Source organism: Haemaphysalis longicornis, unplaced genomic scaffold (genome assembly GCF_048455015.1).
Source record: "Haemaphysalis longicornis isolate Haplotype H1 unplaced genomic scaffold, Haemaphysalis longicornis Haplotype H1 scaffold_13, whole genome shotgun sequence".
Classification (NCBI taxonomy): Eukaryota; Metazoa; Arthropoda; class Arachnida; order Ixodida; family Ixodidae; genus Haemaphysalis; species Haemaphysalis longicornis.
The window spans coordinates 90,693,233-90,713,818 of NW_027526233.1; the positions used below are offsets into that span (position 1 = coordinate 90,693,233).

General features: G+C 48.4%; 1 pseudogene; it reads left to right on the forward strand.

Moving 5' to 3' along the window:
- Positions 1-404: 404 nt before the first annotated feature.
- On the forward strand, positions 405-1,272 carry LOC144163949 (uncharacterized; annotated as a pseudogene).
- The last annotated feature ends 19,314 nt before the right edge of the window (positions 1,273-20,586 follow it).

Here is a 20,586-nt window from a genome sequence, read left to right on the forward strand (position 1 = left end):
CTTCCGAGGTTTTCTTGGCTGCCAACACTTATTTTTGTGTGTTATATACATACACGTCCACTGGAGGGTGAAGGCATCTCCCATCACTCTCCAATTATCCCAGTCCTGTGGTGATAGCGCCTAGGACGCGTATTGTGTGACTGCGTTATCTGCTGCTGTCGCTCCGACGTGCCATGTCCAGCTTGTACGTGACGTCAGTGGTCACATGTGCGTTTGATATATATTTATGCTGGTGCCATGGAATAAATGTTGTCATTATCTCTCCCGCATCGTCGGCGGCTCTGTCTCTTCTTCGGTTCTTGCGGCAACCCAGCTGCGCTACTTCCAGGCCGCAGCACTACTAGTGTCAGAAGATGGCGTCTTCTAAGTTTCAATGGGCGTTGCACCAACTTTCAAGCGGCGCCATGTCAGAAGACAACGGAGTCAAGCCATTCCACGGCATGTTCGCTGTTCCTGCACCGCCAACGTTTGACTTCTACCGGACATCCGAATGGCCTTGTCGGATCCAGCTCTTCGATGACTCCCACTTTGCCTCGGGTTTAAACGAGCGATGTGAAGAAGCACTAGTCCGCACTATTCTTTATACGATGGGAAGGCAAGCCATTGAAATCTTCTCAACTTTTCCTTTATCTGAAGAGCAACAGAAGGCGTACGAAGTCGTCAAAAAGAAGTTCGACGACCACTTCGTGTCCCCACGAAACCTAGTTTATGAGAGCGAATGTTTTCACCGACGCTGTCGACAGCCTGCCGAATCAGTCGACAAACTCATCACTGCTTTGCACACGCTGGCGGACTGGAGTGACTACCAGCAAAAGGAACGCATGATCCGCGACAGGTTTCTCGTTGGAGTCAGTGATGCGAAGCTCTCCGAGTCGCTACAAAGGGATGTAAATTTGACACTTGCCAGTGCTTTGGCAAAAGTTCGCTTGAGGGAGACCGTCCAATGACAGCAGCAGCTGCTCCGAGAAACCTGCGACGAACCTTCGGCAGCGGCAGCCAGCAACCTGGACGCCATCAGCAACCAAGGGCAACCCCGGAAGATCTCTTCAGGACAGCGTCCCGGCAGCTCGTCAAGGAACAGTGCACCTGCATACAAGGTCAGCGCACCAGACAACATTCCTACCGACCACGCCGCCCCCGGTCCATGCCCCAACTGCGGTCAAGGAGCGCATCCCAGGATTTCCTGCCCAGCAAAAGCAGCGAAATACGATTACTGTGGTTGTTCCTGACATTTTGCAGTGGTGTATCGAAAAAAGCCTGCAGGCGACCTAAAGAAGGTTCAACTTGCTTCACTCCATATCTACAAGGGGGTTATTTTGTTGACGCCGTGCACAGGGGCACTTTTATTCTCAGTATGCTCCGGTCGCAATAAACGGCACGCCGGTGTTCGCTAAACTAGACTCGGGTGCAGAGTGGTACGTGGTACCCTCAACGTGGTACCCTCATCGTTTCCTAGATTGCCTACAAGGTTATACAAGTGCGACATAACCTTTAAAGGACCCGTGAATGAGCCACTCCATGTTCTCAGAAAGTTTGTTGCCTATATCCAGTGGAAACAACGCACAGTCCGACAAACTGTGTACGTTCTTTCACCCTTACGCTCCATACATTTGGCTCTCCCAGCGCTCGAAGCACTCGATCTTATTAGGTTCACTGACTCGGTCAGTTGCGCGTCAGCCATCGATGCTTCCTACCCGCTGCTTTTCAGTTCACTAGGAGCTATGAAAGGATAATACAGTATTATACTGAAGCCGAACTCGATTCTCTTTGCAATTGAGCTTCCGCATCGCGTTGCCTTGCCCTTGCGAGACCGAGGTAAGCAGGAGCTGGAGCGTATGGAGCGAGATTTAGTAATCTGCAAAGTAGACGGAGCTACAGAATGCTGCGTGGGTAGGTACCATACTCAAGCCGTCTAGATGTTCGTATTTGTGTTGACTTGACTCAATTAAATAAGAGTGTACTTGGCGAGCGATATGTCTTGGCAACGGTAGAGGATAGCCTCGGTATGTAAGTGCGGCATCTGTGTTTTCAAAAGTAGACGCTAAGTTTGGTTTTTATCAGATCAAGTTGTCGCCCGAAAGCCAATTGTTAACTATTCATAACACCATTTGGGCGATACTGTTTTCAGACACTACCGTTTGGGATAATGTCAGCACCTGAATTTGTTCAAAAGAAAATGTTTTACCACCTCGCATGCAGCGTTTTCACATGAGGATCATGCGGTTCAGCTATGAGGTTGTGCATGTCCCTGGCAAGAGTCTTGTTACTGCAGATCTGTTGTCAAGAGCGCCGATTCGGGCGAGCAAATGAATCATGCACTGCCTGCTGGTGACGCCAGGAAGCACGTTTCTGGTTGTTTGTCAAACCCTGTCGAAGCTGACCTTTTTTGAAAAAGGTAATGCATAACAAGCATCTGATGATGTCTGTCAAACACTCATGATATTCAGCCGGAAAAGGTAGCCGAAGTTGTCGATTTGGCAGTTTTGCGTCCATACTGACAGGAAAGAGTCACGCTGAGAGTCGCTGAAGGTGGGCGACTGAAAGGTGCAGGGCTTGTAATTCCGCAGAAATTCCGCGCAGACATATTGATAGGCTTGCATAAAAGTCACCGGGAAATCGAGAAATGCAGAGCTCGAGCCAGAGAGTCGGTATGGTGGCCTGGATTCAGTTGTCAGCTGGGAGCTTTGGTGACCGATTGCCGCGTATGCACCGAGCACAGACAACAAAGGTCGGTACCAGTGATCCCGACAACCACTCCCCAACGTCCTTGGCAAAAGCTGGGCACTGATTTCTGCCATAATGAAGAAAAATGGTATTTGGTTGTCGTGGAATATTTTTCTGGATACCCAGAAATAGCCTTGCTATCTTTGACAACAAGTGCCACTGTCATCATGCATCTTAAAAGTTTGTTTCAACACATGGCATACGAGAGGTCGTTATGTCTGATAACGGATCGCAATTGGTGTCGCAGGAAAACAGGTGGTTCGCTCGCAACTACGGATTTCGCTCTGTGACATCGAGTCCAAGATACCCGAAGGCAAATGGGGAAGTAGAGAGGATGGTGCATACAGTTAAATGTCTGATTACAGAAGCGAAGGACCAATATCTTTCTCCCCTAGTGTACACGGACACTCCGGGGCCACTAAGAAAAAGTACGGCAGAACTTCTCATGGGCAGGTGGCTACCCACAACGATACCTGTCCATCCAAGGAGCCTTCTGCCCCGCACGGGGCACCTGGAGCAATCCTGGTGACGGTGTTGGCGACACCGCGGCCCCCGAGCCCCAAAATCAGCTGTAACGTACCGTGGTGATGTGGTTAAAGGTGAAGGATTGAAACCTCAAACGGTGGCCGTCGGAGCACGGGTGAAGATTTGGCGGATGGGCTGCCTGTCGGTTTACCAGGCACGGAGCTCCGGGACATCCTCAGCTATCAGGGTAAGCCCGCGGAAGAAAGTACCTCCGTCCCCTGCTTCTATATATGCCGTATGGTATTTTCAAACCCCCCCTCCAAACCTGATCGGCCCCTGAAAAGCGGTCGCACCGAAGTATCCTTTTCTCCGTTGCAATCCATCTCCCTCCCAAAGCCCGATATTTTCTCGGGCTTTCTGATGATGGAATCTCTTGATAAGACAAAGCCAATCACTTCCCAGTACGGGTTTCTAATCTCCATGTATCTTGAATGCCTTGTCGGATAGTCTTACAAGGCTACGAAACTGAAAACGGGGGAACTCCCGATTGAGGTAGACAACAAACAGTAGTCTGCAAACCTCCTAGCACAAAACGGCAAGACCAATGTTGACATCAAGATCGCGCCACATCGCCGCCCTAATAGCTGCCAAGGCCTGATCTCAGATCCAGATCTTGTCAGTGAAACTGAAGCCGATCTGCTGGAGGGCCTCCGTGATCAGGGCGTGACGGCAGTGAGGCGAATAACCATAAGCAGGAACAAGCAAATCATACCTACCAAACACATCATCTTGACGTTTGACCGCTCAACGCTCCCTGAGTCGGTCAACGCAGGCTTCGTGAGATGTCCGGTCCGACCCTACGTGACTAACCCACGATGCTGCAATTAGTGTCAACGGTTTGGCCACGGCACAACCTCTTGTCGGGGTAAACGTACGTGTGTCAAATGTGAGCACAAGACCATCCAGCTGATAATTGTGAGTCCGAGCACGTCACTGGTCCGAACTGCCGCGACCACACGCTGCCTATTCTAGAAGCTGTGGATAGTTTAAACAAGAGAAACAAATTATTGCCTTGAAAGTGAACGAGAACATCACCTTCCCAGAGGCACGAAAGAAGTTCGCCCCTTTCCCTCTCCGGAGGTACGCCGACGCGGCTCGCCGGGGTGCGGATCGGCGTCAGGTTTTGGCGGGGACCCAGTACTACGAGTCGGAGCTGGTCCCGCCCCCGCCCTTCATCAGGTTGCCTCTGCCGACTGCTCCCGCATCTGCACCGCGCGCTGAGCCAGCAGCGGCTGTGGTGGCAACCACATCTGGTGGGAGTGATGCTGCATCCTCCACTTCCGCTCCACCATCCCAAACTGCATGCGAGGGCACGCAGGAGATGGCTCTTTCAGATAAGATGGAACAAAGCATGGCTGGTCGACCTCTTCAATTCGATTGAATTTTTTACCTCATTCCCGCATGTGTGTAATGTGCGTATTCACAAATATTTTCGGCAGAAAAAAAATTCGCCGACTGAAAAAAAAATTGGAACCCACCCGCATGGACCCCTGCCGCTACCTGCCCACATGCCACGGCCTATTTTGACGACGTCTCCCGAAAAATATACTAATCAGGCGGGAATGGTAATTTTTATGCTTAATCTCCGCCTGGTGTATACTTCCTGCACAAAATATCGTTGGCTAGAAAAACATATATTTTTTGTTATAGATTTCTAAATCTTGCTCAGAGCGCATTTTGTTCTTTAATAGGGGGCCAGTATTATCGTTCGTAATGGAGCTAGAGCGTTCAAACTTAACCGAGGGCTGCTCCTGGGAAGCACAAATAAGGGCCATAAATATTGTGTATGTGCACATTACGATTAAAAAGTAAATGGCCCACAAGTGTGAAGAAAAAACTAAAACACTCCGCGTTTGGAGGCTTATGAAAAAAACACTTCTTCGAATTTGCTGAAATTCTCCCCAGATGTTAAGTTGTGAATTTGATTTATTGATAATTCAAAAAATGTTGTCATGATTTTGAATCATGCGCCTACAGCGCGAGAAACAAGCCTGGTCGGCCGGGTCTTCACAAGATCCTGAGACACGAAACAGTGAGAGCAACCTTCTGTGAATGTGCAGACATTTGATAATTTTTGTGTACCAAAGGCAAAAGATTACTTATTGATGGTATTACAGAGAATTGAGAAGCGAAACTGACATTTTTATGTGATTTTTGGAGCAAAAATAAACAATCTGCGCACCGGTAACTCTTGGAAGAAGGAACCGAGGAAATCTAGATGCAGGCGCATATAAAACAACGCTTCTTCGAGATTTATGAAGCTTTCGACAGATATTTTCCTCGTAGTTTACTTGCGTGAGCCATTAAAAAACTCGCATCATTTTGATCACTGAAAAGCAAGCGTGCTCGTCTCAAGGAACAGAGACAATAAACGACGATTGTGGCTTTTTGCAGATTTCCTTTATTTATTTTGTAGAAAGGGCATAATATCTTCTGAGATAAGAATAGAATAGCCAAGTGACATTAACAAAGTGAAAGTTTGATATTACAGAGTTCCATCGGCACACCATTATTATCATACAGCTATTAGCTGTTTATGTACACGTTGGCTGCTGCGTCAATGTTCACAGTTTCCTCAAAGGGGCACAAACAGTCCGCGCTGCGTATAGTTCGCATATATAGGCTTCTGATGACTTCCTTAAACACCACACGTGCCAGGACTGTATCCCGGAGAAGGCACGCACTCTTCGCCATTCTTCCTTTTGTGCTTTGCGATAGCTGGAACCTTCATTCCCCTGAAGGTATACGAAGTGAACGCCCTTGATTTTCACAGACAACACAGCTACCAAGTCCTTTGCACTTTGAATCGCATTTCATTGTGGTTCTCCTAGTTTGGAAAGCGTCGCCTGGTGTTTGACGATTCCCCCAACTCCATCGCAGGCATTCTTTCCGTGGCCTGTTGCGGAGAATATCCATTGTGTTTAAGGCACGCCACTCTTTCGCAACTCGTGAAGCTGGTACCTGTTTTTAAAGTGACTGGCAGCTCCGTCACTCACATAAGTCACCTTGGAGTACAGTGGGAGAGTGGTCTACCCACAGCCTGATTTTTTCTAAAGCCAATCAGGCATGCGCAGAGTCATGGCAGACGTCATCACTTGCATCCACAAAACTGACTGTTTTTTCGGGTCGTTACCATACAAGTGAATATCGATACTTGGGTTTTATGTGACTGGTAGCTTTGCACCTCATCAGGAAGAATTACAGTCCAATTTTCGGCAAAATCAAAATGCAACACCACGCTTTCTCGCTGTTAGCATTTCTTTTCATTGTGAATGGCAGCTTCTTGGGTCTTTGGGATGTGATTGTGCACGATTCATGTAGCCAGTGACAGTCGGAATACCTCGTGAAGAAGGGTCAAGGGTTTTCTTCACAAGGTAGACTCACACGTGGCAACCACAATGTCTTCTTCTTCATGGATATTGATGTTTTGAGCGTAAGGGAGTCTCCTTTTGGGCACTCGTCGCACTCCCCTAGGAAGCAGTGGTCTGATGCCGGAGTGCAGAGGAATGCAGCGATCAATCCACTAGCACCTATGTTTGAGTTGTATAGCGTTTTTCACAGCGGCAACGTAGAGTTCGTAGTTGGCGCAGTAGACGCAGACACACGCTTCTTGCTGAGGATTACATTTGACCCTACGAGGCCTCAACGAGTAAAATTTTGTTAGCCCAATGCTTGAGTCAGGATTTTGTTTTTTGTAAATGCGGAATGCTTCTCGAATGGATCGTGTCATAAAGCGTCTCGTGACATGAGTTTTTTTTCCATCACGCACAACCGAGATGACGCCTTTCTTATTCGGAGTTTTTCTCGAATACTCCAGCTCATGCAGCACATGCCATGGATATGAAGTCCTCACTCACCCTTTGCCTCATTTATATAGGTATTTTACTGCTTATAGGTATTTTATACCTCATAGGTATTTTACTGCTCTCCTTAGAGACGACAACGGTATCTGTGGCCCTATTGACGATATCCGCTATCTAATATTCTTACTTAATGCAAGTCTGCGCCCTGGTTTTGTAATGTCTGAATGACTGCTGAGACTTCGAACGAGTCAAATGCTTTATCTTAATCTGTGAAGGCTATATATAGGAATTGAGTATACTCCGCGCGCTTCTCTATCACCTCATTGATCGTGTAAGTATGGTCCATTGTAGAATAGCATTTACGAAGCCCTGCTTAGTATTTAGGTTAACGGAGAACTATGGTGCCAGAAATTCTGTTAGCTATTGCTTTGGTAAGTACTTTGTAGACGACTGGCAGTAAGCTTATCAGCCTGTAATTTTTCAAGTATTTCATGTTACCTTACTTATAGATCAGGATGATGTTCCATTGTTCAAAGATTATGGTACACTCGCAATCTTAAGCATTGTGCGTACAGGTTTGCCAGTTTTACTAGTATAATTTGCTCGGAATCCTTCAAGAGGTCTGTTGCTGTTAGACCTTAACCGGGTGAGTTATCTTCGTGATGTTCTTTTTCTTTGGGCTTCTCCTCCAAGCCGCAGTAGCGCTGAGGATGTGACCCCGAGTATCCTCAACCGACAAACTCAGCGTCAGATACAAAAACTGTAGATTTATTTACAGCCCAGCAGGCGGCTAAGAAACAGTGCTCGGGCGAGCCCGAAGAAGACGGGCCGAGCTCTGTTGCGCCCGGACCGCGTATCTCCGCCTTCATTTTCCCCTTCTCTTACCGCTGAGAACCGGAGGAAGGGGGGAAAGTGAGTCGTCTTCGTCGGGGTCCGTCCCCATGTGGTGGCCATTAGGACATCGGGTGCGAGCAGGCGAGCCTTTCTCGGAATGCGCGGCGTTATTCAGAGCTGATTCAATTGTCGACACAACAATCAGCATGGCCAGTGTCCCATGACCCTGGCTGCAGGTCACTATGACAAAGACTAGCCACAACACTCTAGTTCACTCAGAGCGAGAGGCCCTTACATGGTGGTATGCACCAGCCGTCGTCTTTCGAAAACATCCCTGCCATACTGTGATCCTCGTCGCACAAAATTGTGAGGCCCCCCTCTCCTCCCCGGTTTCTCGCTCGAGAAGGAGCGGCTGGTGACTTGTCAGCACGCATTGCAGCCACGCTACACTGAGGTGAAGCTGACTTACGCTTTCGCCTCTTCCTAGGCGAACCATCTGGATCGGCCGCTTCTGGGCTCGGAACGCCATGCTCAACTATGCACCTTTGCTCAGAATAGGCAGCAGAAGGCTGCTTATCGGCCACATCAACACAGACATGCAATGCTGGAGATGTACCTCTTCAGCCACTCCTACAGTCCTACCTGAAACTGCCTGGGGCTGCATTATATGAGCGGCCTTACCCTGATATACACTTTCCCCTCTCACTTCGATAGAGCTCCCCATGCCAATCACATTTTCGGGAAATGACATTTGGGGATCTCCAGAAACACAAGATGCCGTGGGCGCGACACCAACTGCATCCGATGCCTTGCGCGATTCCCGTGCTGCTGCATCCTGCAAAGCAACGGGCCGCTAGCCCCCGCCCCCGGAATTTTCTGTATCTCCGCACAAGGCGATGACGGGCTCACGCTCAACTGAAGCTAGCCTCAGCTTCTTCAGTACTGCTGCTTTAGGAAATGCGTAGCTCTTTTTCTGCTCTCCCGAGAGTTCAGCTAGGCACCTGCTAGCCCTCACGCTCAGGTAGGGAAGAATTTCTTCCGCTCGCCATTTTGGTGGAACACAGTACCAGTCTAGCCTGGCCTTGGCACCAGCGAACCATTCAAGCACAAGCGCTTCCTGGGAGGGCATATTTATGAGCACCCCTTGCAGCCTGCTCATGCAATCTAATCTCCCATCCACTCGCTGCGCCCTTATGCTCGCTGCAGTATCGCTGAGCTGGTGGCGTTGTTAGTGCTTCTCAAACGCTCACTGCTTAGAGGATCCGCTGCTAACTCAGCCTCAGCGATCTTCAATTTTGCCTGCAGTAGGGCCATCGCGTCAGCGACGACATGGGTGACCTAATCCTGAAGCTACCTGCCTCGTCATCCCTCAGACTTAGCTCGATCTCACCATGACTAGCTCACAAGCCACCACTATCTCCAGGCTGCTCAAGAAGCACCCCATACATATCATGGTGATCCTCGCACCCAGGATCAAGAGAGGCACATACCTGAAGAGCTCGGTGCCTGTAGAGATGCCGCACGGGTGGAGATGCGGTATCCATTTAGGCGCGGCTCCTTCAGCCAGGGTGTCCGCCAAACAATGGCCAGCTGACTTCTCGCCTGCCGACAGCTCGCTGCTCTTGCCGCTCAACACTCAATGGGCTGCTGATTCATTCACTGACTGCTGGTCAAGCTGCTTCTCCGCCGCTTAGCAGGCCGCAGAGATTCCCTCCGTCGCCGTTGAGAAATCCGTTGAGCGCCGATCGAGCCGCTTCTACACCTGGGTGGCGAGCTCGCTGCTCCTGCCGATCTCGTTCAGCAGACCGCGATTTCGCCGCGTGCTCCGTCCGTTGAGGGTCCGTATCACCCGCCAGCTTGCTGAGTCGTCGCTGTTTAAGATCGTGCCGACTGCGCCAGTTATCTTCGTGGTGTTCTTTTCCCCGGGGCTTCTCTTCCAAGCTGCAGCAGCGTTGAGGATGTGACCCCAGGTATCCTCAACTGACAAACTAAGCTTCTGATACAAAAACTGTAACCTATTGACAGCCCAGTGGGCGGCAATGAAACAGTGCTCCGGCGAGGCGGAAGACGATGAGCTGAGCTCTGCTGCACCCGGACCGCGTCTCGCCATCTTCATCTTCCCCTTCTCTTGCCGCTGAGGACCACGGGAAGGGGTGAAAGCGAGTCGTCTTCGTCGGGGTCCATCCCCATGGGGTGGCCGTGAGGACATTGGGTGCGAGCAGGCGCGGCCTTTCGCGGAATGCGTGGCGTTTTAGTACGCCGCACAACACGTTCTTTTCATTTCAGCGCTGCTCTTCCCAGGGCCAGCGCCAGTTAGTGCCTCGAAGCACCGGACAGGGTACTTTTGCCCCCCCCCCTCCTCCTGACATTTTTTCAAAACCTTCCTTACATACTTCTGTAGTGACTGGTGTGATGACGACCTGCTTTTAACTACTTTCTCTTTATGAATTATCCAGCATGTCCCGGCTACTGGGCAGATCTCTGTGGTACTCCTGAGCTCCTATTACAATTTTATCCCTATTTTGAATGACATTGCCTTGCTTGTCTTTAAAAACATACGTCTGATTTTCCTCATCCCTAGACGCCTTTACAGCATGCACAATTCTTTCAATAATATACTTCCGTATGTCAGCTATCTTACGCCTATTGATTAACTTCGAAAGCTCCGCTAGTTCCATTCTGCTGGTTGGTGTGGCAATTGTCATGCTTTGTCGTTGCGTATATAAATCTGGCTTAACAAGACTCTGGTGCGATTTAGTTGGTTCATGATCTAGAAAGTTCAACAGTGCGAACTGACAGAACGAAAGACGAGAGACACAAACGACGTCGTCTACGTTCAGCGCCCGTCTACGTCGTTTGTGTCTCTCGTCTTCCGTCCTGTCAGTTCGCGCTGTTGAACTTTCTAGTATATAAATCTTTTGTCTCTTGGGACAGCTTACAAGTATCTTGTCATGCCAAAACGCCGCCGACTATCCTTATTTGTATAGGGTAAAAAGCACGACCTTGTCCACCCTGCGTTTCCTGAAACACGGACGATTTACACCACGCACCACAGTGCTCGCTGTCTTTGTAGTGATGCCAAGATTGGTTGAGAAAAGTCGGACAAAGGAAGGTATGAAAAAACATCCACACCTTATGATGTTTTGCTTACGGGATGGCTTAAGGCAAAAAAGAAGGGCAGAAATAGTTCTTGCGGGAAGTCGGCTCGGAAGAATTTATTGTCATGTTGTGGGCCCTGTCTTTGTTGTTTTCCGGCAAACTCACACTTCTTAAAAAATATTCTCGTGCTTAAAAAACACACACGATTTTCACCACGCACCACAGTGCTCGTAGGTTTCGTAGTGATGATAACATTGGTTGTGGTCGGTTGGACAAATAAAGTTACCTGTAAAACAACATACACATGTTGGTGTTTTGCTTATTGTATGGCTGAAGGCAGAAAGGTAGAGCCCAAATATTTACTGTGGGAAATCGGCGCGGAAGAATTTATCATTTGGTTGGTCTTGTCATTGTTGTTTTGCAGCAAACGCCCACTTCCCAAAAAATATTGGTGTGGTGAATGCCACGATGTTACTCGCATGCGGTAACGGTCTGATTTGTGTCACATTACGGCGTCGATAGGACCAACCATAGTTGATTTTATACGAGGCCAACCACTCCCGCTCACTCACTAACCACAGTCACTGTTATTATTGATGGCGACGCTGGCTAGTCAGTGAGCGGATGGGGTTTGCCCGGTTGTGTAAAAGCAAGAGAGACGGTTCGGTAGCAGGTGCGGGTTGGATTGCTGTACTGGATGGGGACAGTGTATCTTGATTTTTACCCACCCAGAAAAACCGCTTCCGCTCACTGATAAGCCAGCGCCATTGTTAATAAAAACAGTGACTCTGATAGTAAGTGAACAGAAGCAGTTTGGCCGGTTGGGTTGATCAATAGGACCGCTGCCATCGCCGCCAAGATGCGACACTAATTAGACCGTTACAATCTTGTGCTATGCACAAAATATATATATTGTGTCCCGGTAAAGCGATTTACACTACCTGGGGATTTTTTCAGCGCGGGGAAATTTCTTTACGTAGAAGTGTTCCTTTTTCATTTGCATAAGCGAAACGGCCGCCGGCATCAGAGAAAACCGCATCTTTGAGGATAGCTCCCTACCGCTCATTCACCAGCGGTACTTGAAGGTGATATTTGTCAAGTATTTTAACTTTCCATTCGTGCGACCTTATCAAATAAAATTATGAAATGCATCAAGTATGGACATTTCGGGTGTTGGCCTTTGCCGTTGCGCAGTGCAGCACTCTTGCGGCCCAATTGCCTTTCACAATCATAGCAATGGAAGGGCACAGTCGATGTTTCATATCACCTGCAAGTGCGACATTTCGTTTGCAAACCCTTGCACTATTCTCGCGCCACCAGTAGTAGTTTACCATTGCAATATTGGTGCTCAGACATTTATTTATGTTGATACGATGAAAAGAGCAACATGACAGTGTTGGCTGATGTGGAGGGACAGTCGGGATAAGTAATGAAGGTGATGTGGCGACAGAGAAAATCCACGAACGGCTGAAAAATGCATAGCGCATGCGGCCGGGGGCAAGAAAACAGAGACAACATGGGGAGCTACTTTCAACTATGAATTTTCCTGCAATGCTACACCAACTCGACCAAAAAACTGCACTCGACAACGAATGGCGTTGACTGCCCTTCAGCAACTGCGGATGATCGACCCCCATTTTTCTGTTCAGTTCGGGTTCGGGTTCAATGTTCTCAAACAAGCGGTTTGTGTTCGGTTTCAGTTCGGCAACAATACCGTCTCTGTTCCGATTGCTGCTTCGGTTTAGTTTCAGCGTGACACCCATATATGTATGTATATATATATATATGTATATACAGAAAGAAATGCCGGCAGTCTACAACGCCAAGGAAGGCATGGGGGCATGGTTAGACTATTTTTTACCTTTAGTGACGTTACATTATTTTTTTATTATTAAATACATGCGAAAGAAAGAATGAAAAACACGCGCCCAGAGTGGCGACCGAACCCACGCCTTTCGATTAGATCTCGAATGCCTTACCAATTCGGCTATCTGGGCGACTGTGTGCTCCTTCACTTTCTGGGGTATTTATATTTACTACAACTGTATCTGACGCTTGAGGGTGGTAGCCAGCGGTAGCCAGAGGGTGGTAGCCAGAAGTACAAGTACGCTCTTCATAGACTTTATTTCTGACGTTTCGACCTGAGACAGGTCTTCCTGAGGAAGACCTGTCTTAGGTCGAAACGCTGGAAATAATAATAATTAAAAAAATAATGTTACATCACAAACGGTAAAAAATAGTCTAACCATTCCCCTAAGCCTTCTTTGGCGTTGTAGACTGCCGGCATTTATTTCTGTATTTCCTAACGAGCCCCTCATTTCCAAACCCTATCATCGTACGAAAGCTTAGCGAGGGCCTCGGTTCTGGCAGCCTTGATGCCAAGGTAGCATAAGAGGGTTTCCCGCCAGTTACCCGCTTATGACAGGCTGTAGACGTTCGCGTCACGCCCCGGTGGTTGAAAAGGAGGTCCCCTTCTCCCCGTGTAGTCTGAGTGGCGCTGGCTACCACCCTCAAGCGTCAGATACAGTTTTAGTAAATATAAATACCCCAGAAAGTGAAGAACACAGTCGCCCAGATAGCCGAATTGGTAAGGCATTCGAGATCTAATCGAAAGGCGTGGGTTCGGTCCCCACTTTGGGCGCGTGTTTTTCTTTCTTTCTTTCTAATGTAATTAATAATAAAAAAAATAATGTAACGTCGCTAACGGTAAAAAATAGTCTAACCATTCCCCTATGCCTTCTTTGGCGCTGTAGACTGCCGGCATTTCTTTCTGTATTTCCTAACAAGCCCCTCATTTCCAAACCCTATATATGTACATATATATATATATATATATATATATATATATATATATATATATATATATATATATATATATATATATAAGAAATGGAGCGAGAGAGAGAGAGCGATGGACGAGGTCTCCGAGACGAGGTTTATTGTGCTGCTCGGAACGAACGTTCTAAGCAGGCGGAAGTCCAACGCTGATGATTAATATTTAGAGGTGGTAATGGCGATAAGGCGCGTGTACAAGATATTGGGAAGCGTACCCCTCGGTGCTCACTCTGGCTGGCCATAATAGGCTCGGTCTCACTGCGTATTACCTTATTAGAACACCGCGAATCCTCACTACATATTTATATATAAATATATATATATATGTATGTATATACACAAAGTAGAAGCACGCTCTTCCGAGATTTTATTTCCAACGTTTTATTTCCAACGAGGAAGACCTGTCTTCCTGAGGAATACAGGTCTTCCTCAGGAAGACCTGTCTAGGTCGAAACGTTAGAAATAAAGTCTATGAAGTGCGTACTTCTACTTCCCTATTATATATATATATATATATATATATATATATTTATATATATATATATTCAAAATAAGGGTTGGCATTCAAGAAAACCTCGGAAAGCAAAGGGGAGGCTGTGGTGGGGCATAGAAAGAGATGAAGAATTTTTTGAGTCGAAAAGTGGTGCAAAAATTCCCGCCAGGTGGGATCCGAACCCACAACATCCATAATACCGGTCTGGTATTGAAGAGGTTGGGAGACAGGGCTTCCTGAGGAAGACCTGTCTCAGGTCGAAACGTTGGAAATAAAGTCTCCAAAGAGCGTACTTCTACTTTGTGTATATATACATATATATATATATATGTGTGTGTGTGCGTGTGTGTGCGCGTGTATATATACGCACTGTTGATGAAAATATGAAGGCGGCTCACACGGGCACGGGGGTATGGCACTTAGCTTCCTCCTCGCGTTCGTGGTAGTGGCTAGTCTTCAGCAACAGGGAATGGGCGACTGGCTGTGTGGCTCCTTGTCTTGGTCGGTTTCCGCGATTTTCTGGTGCCGCCACACCCAGGAGATCGAACCACAAGCAGACTTGACTTGTCGCGGCGCAGATGATGAGATATGCTAGGCTGTGGACGTTTTTGGATGCAGCTGATTTGACACGCCTCGTATTCGTGCCGGATCACTCAACTCGTGCCGGATCGAATCACTACTACAGCATCCTGACTCACCCACAAAGCAGGTCCACTCGCACCTGCTGGCCGTAAACTCCACGTACGAGGAAATTAAGGTCCTTGACAAGCACGTCCACAAAATCGTCGATTTAAAGGAGTTGGAAGTGAACTTCCTCACCAGCTTTGAATACGACGAAAAGCCATACTTGATACGCGCGCACGTTTTCTTCGCCCGACCCTCCGCGGTTCCTTCTCAAGTTGCTGCTCAGAGTACCAGAGCGCCGAGCCCTGATTTTGTCGTCACCCGGTTTTGGCCAGACTGTATGCTTTCCGGTGACCTCAAGACACCGGGGAGGCCGATAATGTGGCGAATGTGCACGCGGTGTGTGTATACCGCGTGGGGACGATTTACACGGCCCACAGCCGGCGAGGTATCTCATCGCCCGGAACAACTTGCGAAGCTCGCGACAGTTACCCTCGAGGGAGGAATGAATACACCCATCAGCCTGCCTAGCGACCACTTAGTCCTCCTCGCGGACGGCCGGATCTCCGCACTCTTCAACGAACTCGTGACCACGACGAGCAATGATGCGGCTGACCCTCACCGGCCCAGGTTGAAGTTCTCCGGTGGGTCGGACGTTGCGGTCGCTCGGAGGTGTTCCCTGTTTAGAGAGCACGTGTTTGAGCATCGCGAGCGGGCGCCCTTCTCCCCTGCGGGATGCAGGCCGTGCAGCTCCCGGCGTTCGCTGCTCGCCTGGTATTTATGCTTCAGTAAATCGGGGCCTCGGATCGACGCACCGAGCTGGAAATGAGGACCACGTAAATCTCTAAACGAACTTTGTCCCGAGTAACTCTTGAATGATGACCGGGCCGCTTCAGGGACCCCGCTTGACGGTCCCCTGATAGGATTCTGGGAGCAATCGCATCCGCTACTACGATCGTCGTTCTGGAAGTGCGGCGTGGCTGCTCACCATCGCGATCCGGACAGCTCACGAGAACGAGTGGTCACCTGTGACCCGGTGAAAGCCATAGAATACGGCGCTGGCTACATGCGTGCCTGCCAGGGACCCACAGCGAAGCACGTCAATCGGCGACAGCTGCCCCTGAACGGTTAAATTCTTATAACACCGGCGGTAGCAGCGGATCACCAGGCGACGAGGGCAGCGGTCGAGGTACGGAGCGTCGCCCTCATGCCGACTACTTTCAAGTGGTGCAGCTTGGGGACGGCCATTAGCCCCTCAAGTATGTGCAACGAGGAGGGCGCCTAAGATACAGCAGTCAGGGAAGCTTGCCGAAGCAAGCTTGAGCGAGGGAGTGTAAATACTAATCGGAGGGGGACCGGCATGCCCCCGCTGGTCACAGTGCCGGTAGTGTTCACAACGCTCGATTCTTTTTATACGATGTAGTTACTTGCACGCTGCCGTTATAATGTGATAACAGCTGCCCCAAGTCATGAAACCTAAAGAAGTGTGAAAATTAAAATAAAAAGTTCGGTTTATAAAAAGCATACTTTTATGCAATATTTTTACACTTTACTAATCGTATATTCGCCATGATTCTTAAAAATAAATAAAAATGGATGGAATATTCATTAGTTGCGTAAAAGATGCCACCCCATCGGGGTCACATAAAGGATCCCTTGACTTCCGGGTGGTTCGTTACGCTAATAATGGCTCGCCAAATTACGGTATCAATTCTCCGTTAATTGAATGCAATGCAAAGAATTTGAAAGTGTACTTCACGTGGCGCCCTGTTGCAAAAATATAGGCGAGCACACAGGTATTCCAGTGTTTTAACACAAATGAAGATAAATGCTGCCGCAGAAACATAAACTGCGCCGATACTTATACTAAGCCGAAATAAAAAAATAGCAACCACTGAGCTTGTGAGAGAAGTTCTTTTGCTTTTAATAAATGAATTTAATTTTTGTAATTTTGCTATTTTCAGTTTCACAGTAATCCGGACAAAGCCATTACGGTAAGTACTGTATTTTTCAAGGTGGACACCCCAGTTCAGTTAGTACTACTCAGGGGAATTCCTAGGTTTCGAGCAGATCCCACATGTCAAAATTCCACTGATTAATGAGAAGATTACTGGCTGAAAATAAATGTTTTCTTCAGCGGATCCTGCGGGAGAACAATGAATACGGTCACCGTTATTTTACCTGTATGTTTGATTCATCCATAGGAGGAATGACACCGCCAACATTTCCATTCAGCGCTAAGGTGCGCGCATCAATTTGATACGTTGCTTCAAATTAACTGCCCTCCTGTTTGTTTGTTCCACCTTCATGTAGCAGCCCCCAAGTTCTTTTTCACATAACTGATGTTACGCGCATGCTACTGAGACAGCTTTTTATGCCTTATCAAATGTTTTCTGTCACTCACCATTGCCAAATAGACCATCAGTTGTATGCAATTATGAGCCTAGCAAACACCCTGGTACCTCAGTTGGTTTCTCTTGAATGTGCTTTTTGATACGTTCGTTGATCCATAAAACCATTTTTGAGAACGTAGCGCTTCAGGTTAGAGAAGTTTCTGCCAAGAGGAATGGTCTCTGAGATAAAACGGTAGCCGGCACCGATATTCCCCCCATTATCGTTTGCATTTCATTGCAGGCATACCAATACAGTACGGGTTCTTTCTGCGTAGGGAAGGAAAAGTACGGTGCGGCGGCCGCATTCACAACGGAAACGCTGTCACCACAGCCATCTTTCAAAGACAGCAATCGTGACATCAGAGTTAGCCGCCGTCTCTCAATTTATCTGAATACAAAGGGACAAAGCGCGTGTAGTTGCGTAATTATTAGAGCGTGCGAGGTCTTTCGAAGAATTTGGCGCACCTGGTACTGATTGTATAACGAGGACGGGGTGTTTTGCTAAACAACGGCGGAAGTTAGTCCAACATTCCTCCAAATTACTGCACCACCCAGACGGCATGCGGCGAAGCTTTACAATACGAGCAGAACAAATGGCTAATTAAAAGAAAAGATGTAAAATTTCCGACCCAGCGTTAGGTCTGCTATTATCTTGGCAGATTCGGAAGAGAGCAGTTTTGGCAAGGCCACTTTTTCTACAGTTTTCGGGTGCACTGTGGCAATTGATCGTGAGAACACAAAATTGATTTTCGATCAATGACTGTGATGGACACGGCTTTCCAGACTGCGTAGTCAGCCGCGTCGTTGTAGACCATGCATTTCTCCGTAGGCAGGAGTCGTTGTAATGTTTGCAATCGGGGAACGCAGCTTTCGACGTGTGCTCAGGGTGAATATTTTGAGGGACAGGGTGGCACGGTAAATCCGCCATCCGATCGTTCGTTAAAGCAAGCTTGTCGCCATGCTGTATAAGGTACGATGTGTTTACCTTTTGCAGAATGAAGCGGCCTGTCCTCATCCCGACAAGGCGTTAAAGTTACGCAATGCGTTCGGTTTTCACAAGTTCATCTAAAGAGTTGTTGACAGCCGTAGCATTCCAAAGCTGCGGTAGGGATTCACACGGCGTTTATATACTGTGAGGATAATCGAGCCTAGCTGCTCTCTACGAATTTTTTTGACGCCGAGAAATGGAGCCGCGTAGGGGACGCATTTAAATATGAATACTTGCAACAGGCGCATTAAATTCGCTGCCTTCAGGCCGTGGTGGCGGTTGTCTATCCGGGATATGAGCCGGGCCATCTGCTGTGTGCGTGGTTAAAGTGCGTGAATATTTTAGGTGTTGAAGCCACTTTTCTGCAGTCTTTAGTCATGCGCCCTTGGCCATGCCCCCCTTGGAATAGGGTAATCCGTAACATGTAGTCCAATATCCGGTGGTGTTCTCGGACGGCGGTTTCCACAGAGAAGAAGTTGGTATACACGTTAAGCCACTTAGGGTCACATCGGTAGCAGACATGTGTATGAATTCTTTCAGAATGTTCTCTCTCGCGATCACTGCTGCGAGCCATCAAGATTTATATTCTCTGCATAAGAGCTGTGCGGCCGGCTCAGTAGATCGGCAAGCTGTGAGTGTAGGGTGATCATTGCCAGGTTGAAAAAAATACAAAACCGAGCCTTGAAAGGTGCCCAGTAATTATGACTGAAACTCAATACCACCTTCAGGTTATTTAACGGCGCGGTGGGTCAGGAAGTGTAAGTTTATGCCCGCTCTCCGAAACCGAGAGCGGCTAGGATGTGAAAAATGGCCTCATGACAAACGTTGTCAAAGGCTTCCGTAAGGTCCAAGCCTACAGTTATCCGGGTTTCGAGTGCGAGCCCCCCTGGCCCTCTATGATATGATACATCAGCAAAGCGTCACGCCATGCTGATGATGAGTTCGAGCGGAAACCGATCATTGTATCAGGAAAAAGTTGGTAGGCAACTATGTAATCGTTGAGGCACCGAAATACTACGTGTTCGAACACGTTGTGCTTACTTGATGTTAGGCAGATGAACCGGAGCTCAGGCAGATGGGCCGGAGCTTAGGGAGCTGATTCCCAGGATTCTCGGTAAGCGTAATTTTTGCAGTGTTTCAGCCAACCGGGGGGTAGTTTCAGGTTCCCGGCAATGCATAAGGTATGTAGAGCTTCAATGGGATATGGTTCAGGGTCTTGAGATTCGTATTGCTAACCCCATCGGGGCCCGGGAAGCCTGGACACGCAGTTCACGTATAGCCACTCACGCCCCCACTGTAGGGATGAGGCGATGTGTGTACGAATTCATAAAGCCGTCATGGGGGGGCACAGGCTCGGGTGTGCAGAGTGCAATATACCGACCCTGCAGGCCCTTCAGTAGCTCATTCGCACTGCCATCACACAGTACAAGCGCTGTAAAAAACACACATAGGAAGAGGCGTGGACAGGAGAAGGGCTAACATTCAAAAACGTTTATTGCAGAACCAGCGCATATAAAGGATTCTGGCTAGCATGAAGCCAGGAGGAAGGAAAGAAAACATTAAAGCGATGGGCGAACAAAACGCCAGTGACGTACTGCCTATGACAAGAAATCCAGTTCAAGTTTCGATAATGCTACAGACGGCCTGCTGACCCATTGATGACCAGACATTAAAATCTCGGCCGCTTCCACAGCTTCTCTTGTCAGACGCGAGCCGTGAAAATACAGGATAGTTGTTTGCTTGTACAGATGATGACACGTTTTTCTAGAGGCACATGAGGCGCGCCGAAGTGGAGAGCTCTGGAATAATTGTAGCCACCTGGGGATCTTTACGTGCGCTAAAATCTCGTCTACACGGGCGTTTTTTCCCTTTTCGCCTCCATCAGAAAAGCTACCGCCACGGCCGGGAATCGAACCCGCGAGCTCGTGCTTCTCAGTGGAATGCCGTAGCCACTCAGCCACTACGGCGGATTGTGGACATGAGGCGCGTGACGTCATTTGGAATATCCTGATTGAGTCTGGTCGCGTTGCGTTGTAAGCAGCGATTTGGTTTCTACTTCTGGAGGCCAGCGTGAATACTTTTTTGCTTCCCACAATTGTGCTAGCTAAGTGTCCGCCTGCTGTAGCGCCGCCACCGCGGGAATGAAGCAGGTGGCGAAGCTAACATGCTCCTGCTTTTCTCCTATGTAAGCTCGTATCTCTTGTATGCTGGTGACTTCGGCTTCGTGTTCAGCCATTCGAAGCTGTCAATAGGTATCCTAGCTAAGAA